We start from the raw sequence: 17,387 nt of genomic DNA on the forward strand, positions 1-17,387 counted from the left end.
GTCTCTCTGAATTCATAAGCCAAAACTGCACAGTCAATTGCTGCCATGTTGCACAGCAAGACAATACCTCATTTCCGTGTGAGAAACAGATGGGGAAGATCTCAGCTGGATGGGATTCAGTCATTTGAACACAGATATGAAGGGTTTTTTCAGTATTGCAGTGAAACTTGCCTGTCCAGCATCATGTGTCTATAAGACCACTGTCAAGGGGGCATCTTGGATGTGCTCTGTCATGTTGCAAGGCAGCAGGTTCATATCCATGGCAATTGTCCTTTGGACAATTCTACTAGTCTTATCTTTCCAAAGGTCCTGAGGAAGAGTGCCATTCACTTAGCCTTGCTTCAGTTTAGGATTTGATTCACCTCTAACAGAAAAAATGGACCAAACCATTATTTGATGTGTTGTGGTGAACCTGAGATATATCACTGACACATGAAGATACAATCTAACCCCTGCATGAGCTCCTTCTCTATAGGAAACCAGGAGGGATTCTCTGACCTATCACAAATACCCCTAAGCAAATTGGTCCCATCCTTCCTCTCAGCTGGCTACCAATGCTTCTAAGGAGTAACACAGTAACCAATGGGAGATTCAGAATCCCGGAACCATTGAATCACAGAATGGCTGAGTTTGGCAAGCACCTCTGGAGGTCATCTAGTCCAGAGCCATTCAGGCCCTTTTCTGAAAAGCTGCTTTCCAGCCAGGTGACCCCCCCAGTGTATGGCACTTTCTCTCCTCAGGTACAGGACTTTGCACTTCACCTTGTTGAACTTCGTGTCATTTCTGCCCACCTATTTCTCCAGCCTGTTAAAGGTCCCCCTGGATGTGAGCCTGGCTACCTGGAGTATCAGCCACTGCTTCTGGTTTTGTGTCATCACGCTGTCATAATTTCTGAGGTTACACTCTACCTCATCACCAGGTCATTAATAACGATTTTAAGAGAACCAGGCCCAGTATTGACCCTTGAGGCACAACGCTTGTTACTGGCCTTCAAATAGATCCTTTGCCATTGATCATCACACTTCAACAATCATTCAAGGATGAGAGGAAATGTTCCCTGAGGTGGTCGGTCTCTATGCTCAGATCATGGAAGGAAAACAGAGTGACAGAAACACAAAAGACAAAAATTAGAGTAAATAGCCACAGCATGTCTTAGAACAGATAAGCAGCTTCATGTCTGTGTCCACAAATATGCTGCCATGTGTTTACATTTCTTTGAGACCATCAGTGACTGAATGAATACACTGGTTTAGTACAATGGCAAGCACTTTATTGGAGGCAAGATAATAAATCAATAAGTAATGCCTCCCCTTATCATGCCATTATTATTTTTCAGTTTTCTCTCAGATTGAAATCTCCATCTCAGGTATTTTCTCTCATTTTTCTGGAGTGGATCCTATGTTACTACATTGTGCTTTTGTTCTGAACTCTTCAAGAAATGATTTTTCCATTCACATAAGTGTGCTGAAGTCCTTATAAAGTATCATCTGGTAGTTTCATTAGTCCTGTTTATTTTCCCTTACAGTACAGCTCTTACCTCACCATATAATTAGCCCACAAGATACTGTGCTACTTAACGTTCCTTTTTCAAGCAGCATTTAGTTAGCTTTTTTGCTACATGATAGCACAATTACATGGATTGTGAGTCTTTAGAGTGTGAATACATTTTAAAGAATAAAGTTTAATGATATGCAGTAAGAAGCGTGTATGACTCAAATCCACATAATCTACTGGCTTTCCCTACATAGATTTTTCAGTTTGTTCATAAAAAAAAGCAAGCCTGCCTGGTAAATCTGCTTATGAACACTCCTGCACTGCACTGTAGTGTGCCTTGATGGTCTCATTCACCTCCATGTTAATGCAGACTGAAGCAGCATAATGGGAAATCAGGCCTGCTAGTTCTCATATGGTTTCTGTAATTTGTTAGTATTGTTTCTATTTCAAAATATGAATTTGGCATTTGGGAGAATGATAATCTGGCACTCCAGCATCAGGCAACAGTTCTGAAGATTGCAGGCAGCCTGTGACATCCTTGGCTGGTGTAAATTGATCTTGCCCCAAGAGAGACTATTAAGGTGAAGTGATTCGTTTCAGACAAAGTTTATGAAATATATTTCTGATCTGATAATGAGCATCCACAGCACCCAAGAGCATAAAATGTTAGGCCTCTTTCTCCTGTAGATATATCAGGTATGTAATAAGCAGTTACTAAGAAAAAACACATTGCTTGCCATATGCTGATTTACAGTCCTGAGCAATAGCATTATTGTCATGAAACTGGATTTCTCCCTGCGGGTATCTATTGGTAATTCTGTCTTGAACACCCTTGGCTACCTTTATGACTGCCAAACATTAACTGTGGTCATCTTTTCCTGATTTTCTGCGTAGTTTGCTCGTAACATGCTAAACTCTATTTTATTCTTAATTCTATCCAACTTGAAAATTCTCCTGTGGTGGAAAAAAGTTAAGACATAGGAAGTCCTAAGGGTGACAGAGCACTTGCAAAGATTGCTCAGAGGGGTTGTTGGAGTATTCTTCTCTGGAGATATTCAAAACCTGCCCAGATGCCATCCTGTGCTCATAATGTGAACCTGCTGTATGTAGTCAGGAGTTGGATTAGATGATCTCCAGAGATCCATTACAACCCTGCTTAGTCTAGGGCTCTGTGATCATGAAAATTTGGAGTCCAGAGTACTGTATGCCATCACAAGGGATGGCACAGGAATGGGGATCTCTCTTCAACTTTTCCTTGAAAATACCTGTGTCTAAAGATAAAGCAAGATGATGGGTGGGACAACCCCAAACATTCACACGTGGGCACTTTTTACTAAATTAGACATGTTCATTGTAAATTCACAGCACTAAGCTTGCACCCTGCTGACTTGGGGAAAAATGCCATCAAATACATGCAAGTCATTATTCCTTGCTACTTCTGGGTATTGCAGGTTCTGCCCTGATAAAAGGAGGAGAATGTATCAGTTCCTGGGATTTCTTAGCAAGATCTACTGATGATCTCACACCAAAACAGGGAAGAATTTTAATTATTTGGGGAGTTAAGTTAAACGAGAATGAAGACTGAGCTGGGCAAACCAAATCAAAAAATTGTCCCAGAGGCTTGCCTAGCAGACAGCCAGTGCCATGAATCTCCAAAAGAGACCAGATGAGTGGCAAGCAGTGACTTCCAGCTTGACCTGCAACTTTAGCAGAGGTTGGGGTGCTCATCTCCTTCACACTAGGCAGCGCTGAATCCCCACCTGGTTCAAGTCTGGGGTTTGTTTTGCTGTTTTGCTGCCAGGACAAAGTTCAGTGGGCAGAAAAAAGCTGTTGAGATTAAAGGCTTTACACTCTCAAAGGCCACCATCTCAATGAAATTGGTTGTCCCCCTCATCCCCTTTGCACTGTCATTGTGGCCCAATCTTCTCCTTTGGTGGAATGTGTTCCTGTTCAGCACAACATGTTTTGAAGTGCAGCTCTATTCTGAAGAGTAGCTATCCAAAAATGTCACGTACTAACTCATCACTTTAATGTGCTCAGAAGCAGATCTGTTCACTTTAATGGCAAAAGTAATCTTTTACTACATTTTGCCTGTGATAATGCTATGAAGCCAATACAGCTGAAGCATTGGAGTAGATTTAATTTCTTCACAGCTGTGCCGAAACAATTTATCAACATTTAGTCATGGACCCAATTGCCAATTCTAATTTGGAATTTCTAATTACAACCTCAGATCCACAAAGTCACCAAAGGAAGCAGATGAACGAATTCCAGGGTAAGATTTATTTACAGACAATGATGTTCTCAATGAAGTCATAATTTGAACGGTGTAAGTTATCATAGAGTGGTAAAATGGAGCCTAGCTTTCCAGAATTAAATTGGATCTACAAGGCTGATATCTGTTCATAATTTTTTATCAGTAGAACATGGGGAAGATACTCAGGTACAGGATGGAGCACTGTCATAGCACTTCACTTTTTTTTTTTGTGATTTTCTTTTCCAGAAAATTGAAACAGTGTTGTACAGTGCCATAGTGTTGAAAAATCTCTGTCCTTTCCATAAATATAAAAAGAAAAGCCTCTTTGGGAAGGCCAGAGTTTCTGAGTAGCAAACAAATAGTCTAATTGACAACTCTGGGCCCACTAATGCTCTCCTAGTGCTGGCAAGGTTGTATTTTGCTGTCAAACAGAAGTCTGGGTAAAACTGTATTTACACCGGGGAGCAACTCTTCTTCTCGCATGCACTATGGCTTTCCTTTCTCCGTACAACATTTTTCCCATTGCTAAGCTGTGATTTTCCTTTGAATCATATCTCCAGATAAAAATATTAACATTACAAAGTAACTCACTGTTATCAAAAGAAATCCTAGGTTCCAAAAGCCCCCATTATTTTCATCTTATATTTTACTAGCCAATATTATTTAAATGTAATTTTTATTAAAGTGTCAACCAAGTGATGCTGTAATCAAGTTATTTACCACTCCTTTTTTATGCTGCTTTCTTTCTGTTTGTCATTTTAACAGTAAGAAAATTATTATCTATAAGAAAGCTGCATAAGGAAAAGTCTTAATTTTGTAAAGGGAGCTCTTTTCCCCTGCTTAGAAAAGGGACTCTGCTCTGAGATTTTGGAGCTTTAAGCAACACCAAAGGTTTAACCCCAATGTCACAATTAAAACAATCTTCTGAACTTGTAGAATATAAAAGTGAGTGATTCATAATCCTTTTCACTTTGGTGAAAGCATTGGGAAGTGCTGTTCAGTGTGGGTCAGAAATCAAGGGACTAAAAAGGCAGAGATTGTGAGAGACTGGTTGGGATTAGGCATCACCTAAGTCCTCCAGCAGGTTGAAGCAGAGGCTGGTAGACCATGGTTATCTATCCATCTAAATCTGATAGTGACAGACTTTATTCTTATCCAGCACAGGGCGTTAATTATTAGGTGTGACGGAATTTTTACAACCTGACGTTTCTACATCCATCACTTGAACTAGATGAGCAAGGAAAATAATGCTGCACTGTTTACAGATATTACAAAATAAAAATGAGCAAACCTTGAAATAGTATCTCATATCTCCCTCCTTTTCCACATAAAGCAAGTTTCTTCAAGATTTCTAGACAGAACTCTTGATGCATTATAGTTGACTGGGAAGACTTTCCAGGACACACATATTAAAACCTTTATTGTTTTTTTGTTAATTATGTGACTTTGGTGTTTATAAATTCCATGAGCTAAAATGTAGTAATAAATTTTAAATCAATCTTGCAATTTATGACTGAAAATGGCTCAGCCCTGCCAGTGAAATGGGCAGGAGCCTCACTCTATGCTGTCCTGGAAACTGGGGGTTTCTGTGAGGCGTCTAATTTTAACAATTGGTGTAAGCTATGAGCTGTGTAAGCTGCCCTGGGTACTTTTCTAGAATTCTCCCAAGTCAATGACTTTGCAATACAAAAGTTCAAAACAGTCAAAAGAGACAATAAGCAACATCAGCAAAAAATAGATGTTCCAACTCCCTCACTCTTTCCAAGCCCTGTCCCCTTGGCAGTGCAATAATTTCATGCAGGATTTTTGACACTGGTATAAAGACTGTGAGAGTGTTTATAGAGACACAAGGGAGCCAGTCTTCAAAACTACTCAACAAAAGTCCAATTAAATTTCTTGACAGCTGTTAACCCATCTCAAAACAATCTTGAATATATTCATCATTCTTCTGGGGATAAACCAATATAATGATGGAGGAAATGTAGCAATGTATTTGTTTTACAAGCTATGTTTTAAACTCCAAATGACAAAACCAGGCAAAAGTGTTCCATGAATTGCTGTTTATGTTTAGGTGCTTATGGCAGGTGACAAAGCAGAAAGAGTACTAGCTTCATTTCCCACATATTTGGCTGGTCCTGCAAGGCTAAATATCTTTTTTTTTTCATTCAGAAGCAGTCAGAAATTGAATTCCACAATAGATTTCTTTGAGGTCCATAAGTTTTAGGCAACCTGAAGTGCCAGGTTAAGAAAGTAATCTCAAGAAGAAATTCTGTCAGGAAAAAAAAAAGGGTTAGGCAAGTAATTCCCTTAGACTGGAGATGTTAATATTTACTGGCTTAATTGAATACACCTTTATTAGAATAAATAATGCAAAAACATTAAGTCCTAGCAATTCTAATGGAACCTTTGAACTTTCAAAAAAATTACATAATGTTCCATGTCTCTCTATGCTACTTCCTTTGCCAACTATATCTTTATCAGCGCTAGACCATAGAAACAATTTCAAAGCTCACAACCAAAGGCTGTAGGATGAGAGCTGGATGGTGCAGGTGAGTGCATCATCATCATATTCAAGGAGTTGAAAAGACCAAAAGAAATATTTCTATTTTTAACATGGACCATATTATGAAATGTTTGGCTGCATCTTTCATTCTCATGCCCCAGCAATGGTTCTAGTCCTTTATTTAGAAGCAAAAGAAGAAATCTAGCCTTACAATTCTCTTTGCCATGAGGTTTTCTTGTCCCACTTATAAGCCCCTCCTCCAGCTGCTCCCCCTGAGGCTGAGGGCAGCAGGGACTTCATCAGGGCTGTGCAAAGATGTATTCTCTTTCTATTGCTAATCCAGGAGGCAGGTATATCTGTGCAGTTTCAGGAACAGAAAGCCTACCAAAGCTTGAAAATAATCCAATAACCAGGTCCCTACTCAATTACCTTCTTCTGAAATACTCCCCTCTCCTTATACAAAGCAGCACCCAGCTGTCAGGGGAATCTGAGAGCATTAGTGGGGCTCTGTTAGTGTTGTCTTCTGTGACTGCCAGGAGGTGAATTAAGGGTTGGGGATGCAATTCTCAGCTATTTTTTATTTGGAAAAACTCTTGTGCAGGAAAATAACTTGAGAAGACATTAAATAAAGCAAACATTGTGATGAAGTAAACATCAGAAAAGCAGTTTGACCCACAAACTTTATGTGGTCTTTTTTTCAGTGCAAATTTTTGGAAACAGTAAAATTTAATGCATGATAATATTTTTCTTGGTTGTCTTTAAGAATACATCTACATCTACATCTACATCTACATCTACATCTACATCTACATCTACATCTACATCTACATCTACATCTACATATACATATACATGTGTGTGTGTTTAAAAATATGAGCCATGAATATTTTCCAGTGATGCTTCCATCTTATTGTAGTACTCCATTTCTATCCCTGAAAAAGCTGGAAGGAGTCATACACATTTGAATATTGGCCTCTCTACAGTGATTCTCAATAAAGATACAAATTAGTGTCAATGGTGATGATGTTTTTTCATAGTATAGACACCTGCCTACTAGAAACTGGACAGAAGCCAGCAAATAGTACTCATGATATCCAAACACTTCCAGTGCTGGGCAGTATTCAACTCAGTGACACAAAACAAAAGCTCATCTGCCCATTACAAATCACCCAAAACGTGCAGTCCCCCTGAATATATATAATTCTTCAACATTGATTAAAATAGCTTCATTAAAAGATGTATTCAAGGGCCCTGGAGTTTTAGCCTCTGATGCTTTTTATGTAGGCCAAAGAGTACTTGTTCTACAGGATTGAAGGAGGATTAATCAGCAAATTGGCTGCAACTTCCTTCACAAACAGTATGCTGATTTTTAACTACTGTATTTTAATAGTATCTCTGAGCCTGAGACTTGATTTTGTGGAGTTCAGCATGTGATTCATGTTCTCTTATAACTTTGAATTATGCGTTTGATCTTGTCTTCCAATTCTACTTTTTAGCCCCAAAGATCTCAGTCAGTCCTAAGCAAAACCAACAAGCATGATTCTAAGTTGTTTTTTTTTTTGTTTTTTTGATTTCTTATTATTCCTGAGGACTCAGAGACCCAAGTCCAGCCCCAGGCTGAGTACTTGTGCCTACCTGAGCACGTCTCATAGTCTCACCATCTGTCTTAGTGTCTCTTTTTCTCTCCAGGTTTGCTTCCTTTGTGAGACTTCAGAAGCCTTGCTTTGCTCGCTGAGTGGAATGGATGTCTTTTTTAATGCTTATCCACCGGGAAATCTATCTGCTGCTCTACTACTCTGCCTCTTTGTGCATAAAAAATAGCACTTGTGACACAGGTTGGAAAAGACGTGTCTGCATGTGAATCTCTGGCAGATAAATTGCTCCAGTATTTTTATTTGCCTGATTTACTCCCCTTTCGTGCTATTGGTAGGACCACAGGACAGCTCAGTTTGCAAGTGACTTCTTATTTCTAATGCAAGCTCCTGCCCCATGCAAGGTCAGCTCTCAGCTCAGCATTGTCCCACCACAGACCACTTTGAAGGGTCTGTCTCCATCCTCTCTGTAGGTACCTGTGTCCTCACCAGGCTGAGCAAATCCGGATCCCTCCCCAGCTTCTCCTCACAGCACAATTTCTCTTCCTCCCACTCCAGTGGCCTCAACTGAACTCCCTCCAGTTTATCAGTTTGTCTTGAACTGGGGAGCCAAAAATGGATCCAGTAGCCTAAATGTAGAGTAACAAATGCTGAGCTGAGGGAGTAATCACTTCCTTTGCTCTGCTGGCTGTTTCTATTCATAAAGCCCAGGATATTACTGCTGGCAGATCCACTGCTGGCTCATATCCAGCTCACCATCTACCAAACCCAAAGAGCTTACCCACAGCAGAGCAAATCCATCCCCACAGTTCTCCATGCCTAGGGGCAGAACTTCATTTTTCCTTATTAGATTTCAAGAGGTTGCTGTTGGCTGTTCCTCCAGGCTGCCCAGTTCCCTCTGAGCAGCCCTGCCCTCGAGCATCTTGACTGCACCCACACTTGTGGGTGTCAGCTGTAAAACTTCCACAGTTTCTTTAGGCAGTTTCTTCTCTCTTCTCATGTCCTCCTTCTTGCTAGATCATATTTGTTTTTACCTTATCTGCTTACTAAACACAAGATAAATTCCAGCCTGCTCTGCTCTTAGAGCTGACAAGCAGAAGTCTCCCTGGTTTAATCCATATCATGCTCCTTACACAATTCTTTCTCATTCATAATATCCAACCACATGGACCTGGAGAATGTAAATTTCCTCACTGCTGCAACAAAGCATTTTTCTAACAGCGGTGTAAAACCTTAATCAAAGCCTACATTGTACTTTTGCAATGCATCAGTAAGACCAAATGCCAGCTCTTTCCGTGCTAGCTGATTAGTCTAATCTCAGGAAAACCAGCTAGTGAACTGTGCTAGAAGAGTATTTCCAAACTGGATTCCATTCTCTGATATGCAAATAGTCCTTAAAAACTTTCAAAATGTTACTTTTATTTTAATGAGATTTTTTTCTCTTGTCATATGCAGGCTTTTGTAATCTTAATAAACATGCATTTTAAACACTGATACTTCTCATATCAGTGGGTTCACAGATTCTGAAAATTTTAAAGGAAGAATTGGTCATCCTATATGTGCTTTAGTTTTCTGGTTTATCATGCTAATTAAAGGATCATTAATTTCAAACACATTAATATATGCAAAGCTCCCTGCAAATACCAAACTCAAAGCTCAAATACTGTTCCACATTTTGCTGTTCCCCTGTGTAAAAAATAGGGTAAGGGTCACTTTGTTCTAAAAATACACAGAGAGTGTATTTTGCAGCTCAAATATATGTCAGCAAGTATTTATGGATCAAAATAGGGTAACACCAAAGAGATGATACTAAAAATGTCAGTGAAAACATTAGAATGGAAATACACCACCTATTTGTTTGTCAGCCAAGTAACAAACCTGGACTAATGCTTTTCCTTTGCCAGCCTTTTCTGGGTTGTTTTTTCAAGCTTGTGTAGCATTAAAGAGGAAATCATGCATTCTGTGTGCCTATAAATATTCACATACCCCATTTCCCTCAGCTGCTCTTTTGTCCCCTGACTGAGATATATGGATGTTCACCTGAAAAGCAAATGCCTGGCTGTCATTATTCATGTCTTAATGCCAGCTCCAGAGCAAGGAGAAGCCAAGGCTCTTGAAATAAGCAGCCACCAGGGGAAGCTTCGAATAGCATCCAGTAACAGTACCTCTGACAGTGGCCTCTTGATGACAAGGCTGTTCCCCTCCAGAAGGTCCCAGAGGAAGAGGGAAATCAGTGTCAGGCTCAGGATTTGTCTTTGTTCTTTCTCCAGACATCACTTGTTAGTTTTATTTGCGTTGTCCAAAACAAAACTACAAATATAATAATATCAGACAAAGGACACTACAGACAGTAATCAAAGCATTACCCAGAAATACAATTCCTATTTATTCATCAGTCCCAGTCAGAACGAGGTCTACTGCCTTCTTTTCCCGAGCATGACTCAACATTATACATGCTTTGAGATCCCTTGGACAATCATATTGTTGAATGCAATCTCCTCATGTTTCCCAGAGAACAAGGAACTGCAGGCTGGTTCTTTTAGCTGAGTACATCATATTTGAGCACATTTACCTTCTCAAGCCTTCATTTGCTACCTCAGATTGGAATAAATTAGCATTATTTGTCCTAGGTGTCTATAGGACTCCCAGAAAATTACACCAGCTAGAGACAGGTTGGAACATGAGCTGTCAGTGCCCATCATCTTTCTGAACTTTGCCATGCCATAGTTATGCAGTGCCGCATGTTGGCTGTGCCACTTGCCTACCACGGGTTTGATGACAATAATCCTCTGTGCCTTACATTTTTTCAGAACACCAAAATCCATCAAACAGCTTTATTTCACTATGTAAGGGTCTGTTTCATTTTTGCATTGCTAAAGCACATATCTAGAGTGGTATAAACACAGTTTGCACCAAAAGAGAACACACCTAAAGTAAGGTGAAGGTCCTCAGATGCTGTTCTGTTTGATATTACAGCAGTATATCTACAAATGAATACTTGTAAATATTTGAGTTAGCTTTTTGATAGAAACAAGCCCATGGAAAGAAGGAAGAGATCTCAAGTTCCTAGCAGCTCAGAACAGAGACATTTCACATGTCCACTGCATTTTCTGTCTGTGAGTAATTAGCTCTAGTTTTGCTATAGAGCAAAAAGTGTGATTAGCAGGAGAAAACTTATTTTGTATGGCATAAGAAGCACCTATAAGATCTGAGACAGTCTCATCAAGCACAGATATAAAGCACCCAACAACCCTGTTTTTCAGCTTGCTGTGTTTTTCAAATGGAAAATGCTCCAGATTTATCAGATCTCTTTCCATATGCAACATGAATTTTGCCCTCGGTTTTTTTCTGTAGGTCTTCAATTTTTCAAAAGCAATTCTCTGCAAACTCTTTTTCTACAAGAGAAAGAGAAGATGGAGAGAAAAGAACAGGCAGAGGATGCCACACTGCTCTTTGCACTGACACATTCTCTCACCACACTGCTTGCAACAAGCAATATAACAAGTAATGGCTTCAGTAATCACAATGCCCCGTGTTACATTGTAGTCTGGCCTCTCTCTAACAAAGTCATGTACTGCCCTGGAAAATCAGCCCAAAGATAAAGATTTTCCAGGGCCTCACAGAAAAACCATTAGGTGTAATCTCTGTCACTCTCTGAAAGACATTTGTAAGAACATGCTTGAGAAATTATTGTCACTGAATGATCAAAATCTTGTTTTCAGTATAAGGTCATATGAGATGGGAAAACACTTTCTATTTTGTAATTCATAATGGCAATTTTTAGGATCTTCTAGTATCTTCTGTCTCCAATACTGAGGGGCCTGATTACAAAAAATATTGAAGTTAACTGCAAAATGGTCCTGGGAGGTAGAGAATGTGTTTTGTTTCAGTTTTATAAGCATGAGTTGTCTTGTAGACAAACAGACATAATTCATATTGTGACATGCTGAGGAGAAGAGGGCAGAAGGGGGAACAGAAATTTAGGGTGGAGTCACCTCAGCAGTTCAAATATTAATATAGTATAAAATAAGGTCTGAGAGAGAGGAGAGAGGTTTCCCAAGCAGAGTACATCACACACTAAGATAGATGGCTGGGACACGCTGCCTGCCAAAGATGTCTCTCCTCGCTGGTCCTGTCAGGAGCTGAGCCAGCCTGAGCAAACAACATTTTGACAGCTGAAGCCTGAAGTCTTCCCTTTAGTACTGCCTCTTCCAAGGTGACCATGGGAGTACCTCCCCACTGGGCTGCCTCCTTGTGCAACCTAGGTCAGTTTTCCAGGCAGTTTATTTCCAAAAAATGAAGCAGTACTTGTGTCACAACCGGCCATTGTGTTCCATCCTTAAATCAAGACTATTGTGCCAATCAAGATACAACTAGTGTTCTTGAACATAACCAACATCTATTATCTAGCATTTTAGACTAATTTGCTCTGCATCCTCCTCTGGGCAATCCTACAATCTACATTTTTTGGGGGAGCATAGACTGTGCTAGCAAGAAGAGAAGACCAGTATTGGAGCTGCAAACAACATAAGTCACAGATCTGTGTTCCCACACAAAGAGTAGAGTCACAGAGTTCTTTAGTAGAGTCAAAATAAATCAATTTATTTGCAACAACCTTTCTCTGCCTCACACTATGAGTCCCGAAGGAAGACAAGGAGTCATGCTGCTCTGCTTACTCATGCAGAGGGAACTAAAATCTCTTATGAAATAATAAATGCACTATGAAATACCTAATGCCAGTCTAATCACTCTGCAAATCTTGATCTTAAGTGGCAAAAATGCCTGTGCTGCTCAGTGACAAAATCCACCGAAGCCACGTGGGGAGGAGGAGTAGAAGTGCTTTAATACGTCTTGTTTTCCCTTCTGTTCCAAAGTCATGGTTGAAAAGCCTGGTTGCTGCATTAGTAAGAGGTGATGTGTAATAGCAGTGAATTGGACAGCTGGTGTTAAGGGTCTGCAGGACACATTATCCCTGTTTCTGAGAGCAGTGCCTCAGGTAGTTTTGTCCCATGGACTGAATGCGACAGCTGGCTGGAACACGCTAAACTATGAAGCACATAATTTTGTTTACTTCAAACAAGAGCAAGTCCTCCTTTTTCAGAGACTACTCCATGACCCTGAGCAAGGTAACAGGGACAATTGGTCAGCACTAAATTACTGATCTAGGTTAACCAGGCACTGTTTTCATGAGCTTGCTGGCAAACAAAACTACATGACTGAAGAGCTGACTCTCTGTGGCTTAGTCTATGCTACTGAGATTAGATTGTCAAAGCTACCTAACAAACAGGCAGCTCACACCCAAAATAAGGAACTATTTTCTAGGCAGCACTACACCATATTTCTAAACACCACCCTCTTTATTGGCATTTTCTACCAGAGTAAACTGCATATAAGTTTGCATTTCCACACTCCGAGCTAGTATAGCTTCTTTAGCAAGAACTATACATTTCGATATTTCATAAAGTCTATACCATTTTGAACCAAGAAAAAAAATGCAGGAAGGATTCAAGGTGCTTAAACCTTTCCCTGGTGAACCAGAACACTGTTCATAAGCACATTTAATCCAGCAAAACATAATTGACCTCACACACTGAATGCCTTCTCCTTGCCAGTCTTATCTTCACTAATCAGATATTTGTGTGAGCTAGAATATGCTTTGTGTAATACTTAAGTAATCATGAAAGGAATGTGGCCCAACTGTAAGAAACCTTTAATCCTCTCTTCCCCTTCCCAAAATGTGGGTACCCATAACAACATAGTACAAAACTTTAAACATATCTTTCCTTTGACCTTTCCCTGTGTCACAATATACATGAATTAGCTCCATGTTCTTCATAGTGCTAGGTTATGTGAAAAGCAGACAAACAAGCCTTTTTTTGATATCTGTGGTCTGATCCAATACAAGATATGTGTACTTGAAAATAATTTCCTCTGCAAGGCGTCTGACAGGACTTTTGGGGTTTGGGGGTGGAACCCAGACCTGATATTTGGCCTCAAAAGAGCAATTATAGGCAGGCATATAGACTTCAGTAGAAGTCATCTAAGGCTCATCATTAGGAGACACTAAGCACAATGAAAGGCCTCAAACCCTCAGCAGAGTTTAACTGAGGCAAGACTGGAGGAATACACACTTTGATATATGTATATTCACATCAATACACACATAGAGATGCATGAAGTCTGGATCCACAACATGGTGTCCTGCTCACTGGAGAGAAGCCCACAGTCAGTTTTGCAAAGATACAGGCAGTCCTTTCTTCGCACAACCAGGGTTGGAAGTGCCAAAGTAGTGATGAAGAAAGTAGGAAACAGAGGCAACTTCCTTCTTCAGTTTATGTGTACAGAACACCTTTTGGTACTTTCTTTCATGCCTGTAAGGAAGAAAGTTAATCCAGATGTTGTCAGGGTCCATGCCTTTCCTTAACGTGATAACACTATGTAGGAAAACTCTTAAGACTCTGGGAAAAATCAGAGAGCATGTGCACTTCAGAAAGCATGGTAGTCAAAGCACTTCCCTGCAAAACAGAAAACTCAGGCTCTGATATTAATATCCAGAATCCATTCTGAGGTTTTATCCAGGTGAATAAACAACTGGGTAATGGGTAACAAGTATGCCATGCCTTTCAGAAGGTACCACCATTATGGAGGGAGACTGATCCCTGTTCCCTGTCCTGGCTCACGAAGCTAGCGTTTTTGGACCTTACAGGTCCTGGCACAATGCCCTTGCCCACGACTTGCAGATCCACAAAGTGCTCTGCTGGAGTTCAGGTAGAGCCAAACTTGCTGAATGGGAGCAATGGTGGCCCAGGTCTCCTCAGCTCAGAGTCTGCTGTGTCAGCTGACACTGTGCAGGGGAGGACCTCCTTGGTCAGCTGTATGTTTGAAAGTAAACTGTTAAGGTTTATGGGGAAAATAAACAGCTGGATGCTCAGTTCCAACTATGTTGTAACATTTAGTCTTCCACTGGAGCACAACTCTGGGCACTTGAGAACATTTTATCACTGAAACCCAGGCTTTCAGCTGCTTCAGCAAGCTAGACACCGTGGGGAGGCAAAGGAGAAGTATTCTCTTGGACAAATTATGTGTAGCCTGCATTCAAAGTTCTTAAATACTCTTTTGTTCCCAAGGTCTTTGAAAGTTAATCTGGGCAGGGAGTAAGCATCATAAGACTTTTTCAAACACCATTCAGGAACTTCTCAACTGTGTCTTGATCCTATTTTACACAATGATGTCCTGTTCAAGACACAGCTGAAATTCTGATGAGTCAAATCCCCAGCAGTAAGGACAGAAAAAAATTGATCCCAGGCTTTTGATCATCATCCATGGTCTCCTGGAAAATATGGATGCAGCTTAAGCAGGGTCCTGGTGTTTCCAATCTAGTGACACATAAGCACATCTGGAAATGGGGGCAACAGCTGCTTCATGAAATCTGGCTGACTGGTTACTTGGACAGAATAAAAGAGTGATGTTGGCAATGCAATAAAGTGCTTTAAATGTGAAACTGTGTGTAATGTCATATAGGTGATTCTTTGCTTTCTGCCCCACCTTCACTACACTTTTGTTCTCTCCAAATGGCTCTGCTTTTGGCTCTGAGTCCAGTTCCTCTTCTGTCTGTCACTGCCACAGTTGAACTACTCCCAGGAGGTCAGGCTAGACTGCCAGACTTTCTGGCAGCAATGCTCCTTGGAAAGCTTAATCTTGCCCTTTCTCTGTTAGAGAGAATGGGATGCTCTTCAAAATGCTGTAGTACTGAGTTTTCAGAGAGGGAAATGAATAGTTACACTTAATAACACACCACAGAGCAACCCAACGACAAGCTTAATGAATTGCTCAGGGGAAAGGAGTTCCGTGGTACTGAGCACATAAAAAAGTATGTGTGAAATCTTGAATCTTTGTTAAATGCAGACAACACATGGACTGTTACTCAAATTTTTCACCCTATTGGTCTCAGAGCTATACTTGGATCTGGCAGAGGTATCACCTGGAATGGCATAATTTAGGGTTTCTGAAGCTCTGTTACTGATTGACCAGCTTGGAAAACTTCAGAATTGGAAGGGTCAAGGCTTGAACTGGTAGCACACATTGGCTTCAGCTCCAAGCACTGCTTGTAGCTAATCAAATTCCTAACTATTTTATGAGAAAAAATACATCTTGCATTTTGTTCCAGCCTTTTTGAAAGGGAAGAGTAAAAAAGAGGGTGCTTCAGACCATGACACTATCCTTTCTCTTCTCTTAAAAACATAGGCAGTTTGAAGCATGGTGGGAATTACCACATGTTCTGCAGGAGCCTAAGCATCATTTCTGGGCCATCAGTGATAAATGATAAATGGGCAGCAGAGGACACTTACACATGGTGTTTTCCATAGTCCTCCACAAGTAAGGAGCAAGACTATTACAGCTGTCTTCTGCAAAAAAAACAAGTTGCAAAAAGTTGTAAAAAACAGTAGAAAAGAGACAAATATGTCCCCACTGCGGATGTCCACAGCTAGTCACTGATACCCACAGCAGGAAAATTGAGGCATGAATCCCTGAGGAAAGCTGAAATTATTAGGCCTACATTGAAATTATTTCAATATTTCCATGACAGTTTAATTACAGAAAATGACCACTGAATCTGCAGTTGCCTTAGAAAGGCTAAAATAAGGGTTGGGTAGCAAGATACATTTTACATACTCTAAGAGCTTTTCTGTAGTCTCTATTTATCTTTTCCCATGCAATTTCTCTCATCTTCTTCAGTAAAGCTAATCTAAATAACCATAAAACCAGATTAAACCTTTTATATGGACACTCTTATTCAGAAAGAAACAAGGCTAAATTCAATTTAATTTAAATCACTTCTGAAGTCCAAAGGAAAGCAAATTATAGTGCCTGAAAGTAAGTTTCATTTCGCATAATAGCTTCCACTGGTTTAGGGGATTAATGTAACTTCAGTAATCAATTTCAAAATCACTATATTTAATTTGGATCATTTTCCCTCAGCATCAAAATGTAGGGAAGCTCCAAATGGCAACTATTTTTTGAAGTTCATAAACTGTTCAGAAAGGATTAAGAATATTCTTAAAGAAATATCAAACAGACCGCTTCAGTTACCAGAGAACCACAAGATGAAGTCTAGCAGTTCTCCATCAGCCATTAATGGTGTCCAGTATCATCTCGCACCCTGAGCTTCACCTGCAACCTGCTGACACCACACACTGTCAAGTGATAAGAGTGCTGAAAAATATAACTTTTAGAGCAGCATGGATCACAGTGAATTTGGATGACCCGATTCGGCAGGGCTTGAAAAGGCCAGTGTTCTGAGCTCCACTGCAAACACATCCTGTCTCATAGGTCACAGATTAGACTTTGATACAAGCTTAGGTTTTAGAACAGCTTTCGTGTTCCAAAAATGATGTCACAGACATGGGATTGAACTGTTAATTTGGCAGGATATCGTTCTTTTCACTAGCACTGTGACATATGGGGGTGGAGGAGGAGAAGATTTGGGAGTGAAAGGTGGTTGTTTTGCATCCCTACTTAGCTCACTCTCACTTTTTTCACA

At 40.2% G+C, this 17,387-nt stretch overlaps 1 long non-coding RNA gene across 1 annotated transcript; it reads right to left on the minus strand.

Annotated features, from left to right (window-relative positions):
- Positions 1-5,913: 5,913 nt before the first annotated feature.
- LOC131574964 (uncharacterized) lies at positions 5,914-17,032 on the minus strand. Its single transcript, XR_009276638.1, has 4 exons — positions 16,937-17,032; positions 16,195-16,251; positions 10,012-10,156; positions 5,914-6,020 (listed from the first exon to the last, which is right to left on the minus strand). It is a non-coding gene; the product is annotated as an uncharacterized LOC131574964 (long non-coding RNA).
- Between the last annotated feature and the right edge of the window lie 355 nt (positions 17,033-17,387).

Source organism: Poecile atricapillus, chromosome 1 (assembly GCF_030490865.1).
Source record: "Poecile atricapillus isolate bPoeAtr1 chromosome 1, bPoeAtr1.hap1, whole genome shotgun sequence".
Taxonomy (NCBI): domain Eukaryota; kingdom Metazoa; phylum Chordata; class Aves; order Passeriformes; family Paridae; genus Poecile; species Poecile atricapillus.